This window comes from Sander vitreus, chromosome 1 (assembly GCF_031162955.1).
Source record: "Sander vitreus isolate 19-12246 chromosome 1, sanVit1, whole genome shotgun sequence".
Classification (NCBI taxonomy): Eukaryota; Metazoa; Chordata; class Actinopteri; order Perciformes; family Percidae; genus Sander; species Sander vitreus.
In genome coordinates this window covers 40674188-40678067 of record NC_135855.1, presented here as the reverse complement: position 1 = coordinate 40678067, position 3880 = coordinate 40674188, and the positions used below count along the sequence as shown (strand labels likewise).

The 3880-nt window shown below is 41.3% G+C and overlaps 1 protein-coding gene across 1 annotated transcript in view; it reads left to right on the top strand.

The window, feature by feature from the left end:
* LOC144521332 (nuclear receptor ROR-alpha A-like) overlaps positions 1-2221 on the top strand; it is a 39582-nt gene extending 37361 nt beyond the window's left edge. Inside the window, exon 11 of the mRNA XM_078255876.1 lies at positions 1-2221. This exon is cut by the window's left edge and continues 823 nt beyond it. The gene's annotated coding sequence lies outside the window, so the exon portion shown is untranslated.
* The last annotated feature ends 1659 nt before the right edge of the window (positions 2222-3880 follow it).

The following is a 3880-nucleotide window of genomic DNA, read 5'->3' as shown; positions in this document are numbered from 1 at the left end:
CGGCTAAACTCAACTCTAAGGGCTCCTGCACACCGGCTGCGTGGCGTGAGCGTGTCAGCTGCGTGGCGTGAGCGTGTCGGCTGCGTGGCGTGTCCGTTTTTATTTCGGCTCCCATGGTAACAGGTCAGAGCTTGCACAATGCCTGCGTGACATGCATGCATGCTAGAAATAGGACCAAACGTCTATTTTTCATGAAACACGCCAACGTAATTACGGATTTTCAAATATTGCGCCTGTCAATACAGAACGAAATATTCTGGAGCCCATTTTGCCGTCAATACCGCCGACGTCGTCTTTGCTGTAATCAGATCAGAATATATTTATGTTTAACATGAAGAATACTACTGCTGGAGTGCAGCAGCACACATTTCTGGTGTGCAAAGACATAGAAAACGCCACGCAGCCGCCACGCAACAGAAACGCCACGCTCACGCCACGCGGGCAGTGTGCAGGAGGCCTTACGGCCGTCACCTCACTGTGCTCTGTACCCGGCTCATAGTCACCTTTTCTCTGCTAAACGTAACTGTAAAGGCCGCTAAACTTAACTGTCACCGTACGTAGCTGCATATGGCCACTGCATCTTAAGAAAATTCCCAAAGGTCTGTGAAGGTTCTTCAGTCATGCAGGTTACTGGATATCCAGATTTGAATCAGCACTTGGGAACTAATGTGGGTTTGCAGCAGCTGGTGTAATGAGAATATTCTGAAAAGATGGAAACATACAACATGAGTTCTAGTTGGTTTTATTTTGGGCAATGTAAAAGTCCTCCTCCATGGTTTTCATTCCTCCCAGCAGCCTCTTCCTCCTCTGGGTCCATCTCCAGCGAGCCTGCAGACAGCACAGAGCAGAGCATTTATTCTGATGTAGCAGTTAGCATGTAGCCCCATCTGGTGGCCTGACAGAGAAGTGCAGGTCCTCTTATTTATGTCTCTGTCAGTTTGTCTGCAGCAATTACAGCTGTGGTTTGAAGTCATTTCAGCAAACCTGAGTCCAGTTCCTAATCCGCATTGAATCTAATTACATTTATCGTTAAGTAAAGTAAGTAAGATTTAAGTAAGTAAATCGTAAAGTTTATTTCTAGAACACATTTAAACACAGCTTAAGCTGGCCAAAGTGCTGTAGTAAAACACGTAGGTTCTGTACTAAAAAGAACATTGAAATGTAAAAATGTAAGTAGAAAGAAAACATCCCAACGATGACAACACGCAGCAATTGACCAATACAGAATTATAGACACGATAACAGAGTGTGATTAATGTTGATGAACCTGCAGCTACGATCTGGAATCTTAACAAGCAGCAGAAGATATGAAATGTTAAAGTAGGAGTCCGGTGTTAGTCTGGTTTATTATTTTGGCTTATAGACCTTTTTCACGGCAGACATGTTGACATGTCATAGTAGGAAAAGTGTGTTCAAACCCATTAACTGGGCTAAACCTGTATGTACTATTATAATCCTTTTATCTTTTTAGGTGTGACATTGTACGATCTGTCCAGGGACAGCTGATGTAAAATAGCCTTTTGGCTAATTCTGCCACATTTTACATTTTTAATATGTATTATTAGTGTGCATTGTCCTGTTAAATGAACCTGAAATAAAAAAATAAATTAAGTAATGATGGCTGCATTCCCCTTAGGAGAGGTCCTGGTGTTGTTCATGCTGACTCACTGACATATCTCACTGGGACATTTGATGGAACTGAGCCATCGTTAAGGTTATCAATCTCAGCTGTGCTTTTCCTACTATGACAAGTCAAAATGTCTGCTGTGAAAAAGGTCCATTGCCAACAAATCTTGTGCAGAGCCAAATCAACAATGTGTTAGTCCGTCTCAGGCAAGTAAGCTCCCTAAACAGCTGGTCAATGTAGTTTTTAGCAAACAAACAGGAGGAAATAGTGCATTTGTTGGGGTCTAATCTTTGGTTGAACTGATTGAAGCTCATGTTTACATTTTACTGATAGAAGGAGACAGAGTCATTCAGGATTAAACCAGCCAAATGAAAGCAAAATTGCACAAACAAAATAACAGTATTAAGAGCAATATAGACACTGCTTCATCAAGAAATAAACTATGCAGAACGAGAATGGAGAAGTGGTGAAAATATTACTGTGGTAGTAAACACATCCATCATAACCACCGACCTACTGCCAAACATTTCAATGATCTATTCTAATCACTAACGTGACTGTCGTTTATCTCCAAATCTAAATGACTGTTAAGTACTCTTTTTTTTTTTTCTTTTTTTTGCATTGACAAATCGATCTCTCATGTTTTTCCACACTCTCCTGCTAAATGTTTCTTCTTTTCCCAGTGTGGTGTCTCTCTCTGAACACATATTTAATGCTGTTTGACTCTGTGGTCTGTACATGAAGAATCATACAGATGTTTGTAGAGGTTGAACCTGCTCTTCCCAGCCGAACGTGTTGAACTGAAAGCGCAGTGGGCGACCACGCACCACGACAGCTTGCGGAGCCTTCGCGCTGGAAACGACAGATCGATGGCTCGCACCTGGAACACCGCGGCTACCATAAACTTCGCTTCAGTGTGCTTTCAACTAGGGATGCACCGAACCCAGGATTCGGCTGAATATTGGGCTTTTTGACAGGGTTTCGGTTTCTGCCGAACCGTAGAATCTTTTCCCAACGAACCGAACTCTACGCTTGCACTACGCACGCTACGCTGGTCGATGTACTGATTGATGATTAATGATTACGGGAAGGTGTTGGAAATGGAACTGGTGAGCAGAAAAAGTGTTGTTTGGCAGTACTTTCAGTCAAAAGAAGGCCATTCAAGTCCAGCTACATGTTCAATCTGCAATGCTGATTAGTCTGGTGGTGGCGAGGACCCTAAACAATACACAACATCACCGCTGTTACAACATCTGGTATGAAACATCTGGAAGAATACGAGCTGAGCATGAAGGAATCTACAGACAGCAGCCAGAATGCAGCAACTTCAGGTACGGCAAAGGAAGGACAGTCACAGGGAGGAGGATTCGATATTCGGTTTTAGATTCGGCAAACTCTTAACCAGTGGATTCGGTATTCAGCCGAACCCCAAAAATCTGGATTCCGTGCATCCCTACTTTCAACCTTTTGTTGCACAGCGAGCCCATCTAGTGGCCTCAGAAAATAAATTGTTAGGGTTAGGCCATCACTAGATTTTGGACTACATACTGACATTTTTTCCATCATTTTATGTTTTGACCACCGGCTCCAGGTTCGAAGTCCAATAAAAATCTGTATTTCTGGCAAATAATGAACGTTACTTTTAGCCATAACTGAATGTCAAGCAATAATGTAAATGTATTACTATCTGTGTTTATGTATATGTGTATAGTTTGTATAAAATGGCATGTCAATGCAGAATCTAATTTATAAAATTAATGTTTGTTTTTTCTTTCTTTTGAACCTTGTGTGTTATTGGCTTAACATTTAGTCTCAACCCGTCCAGTGACTACGAACGCTGATGACACACTTTTCTCCCTCTCTGCCATCTTACTGCTTTGGCCCTCATTCTGTAAGTAACTTTATTAAGAAATCTGCACAGGCCACAAGAAAATACTGCTCAAGATGAGCATAAAACTTTGTATTTGTTGATTGATATGCATCTTAATATATCTGTTTTGATATGCACAGCTCTCCTTTTAGGTTTAGTTTAGTTTAGTTACAGAGAGCATTTTTGTGTTTTTAACATGCGTGTGCTAAGCTACCTTTTGTAAGCAGGGTCTAGATTTTACCAACTATGCCACATTGTATGTTTCTTCACAGGGTATTGTATTACTGTAAATGGAAAATTCAGTTTTTATTAAAAAAACTTACAGAATTTTGGCTGCACGATAACAATTTTTACTGTTTATGCGTCAGACTTGCCGGTGATGG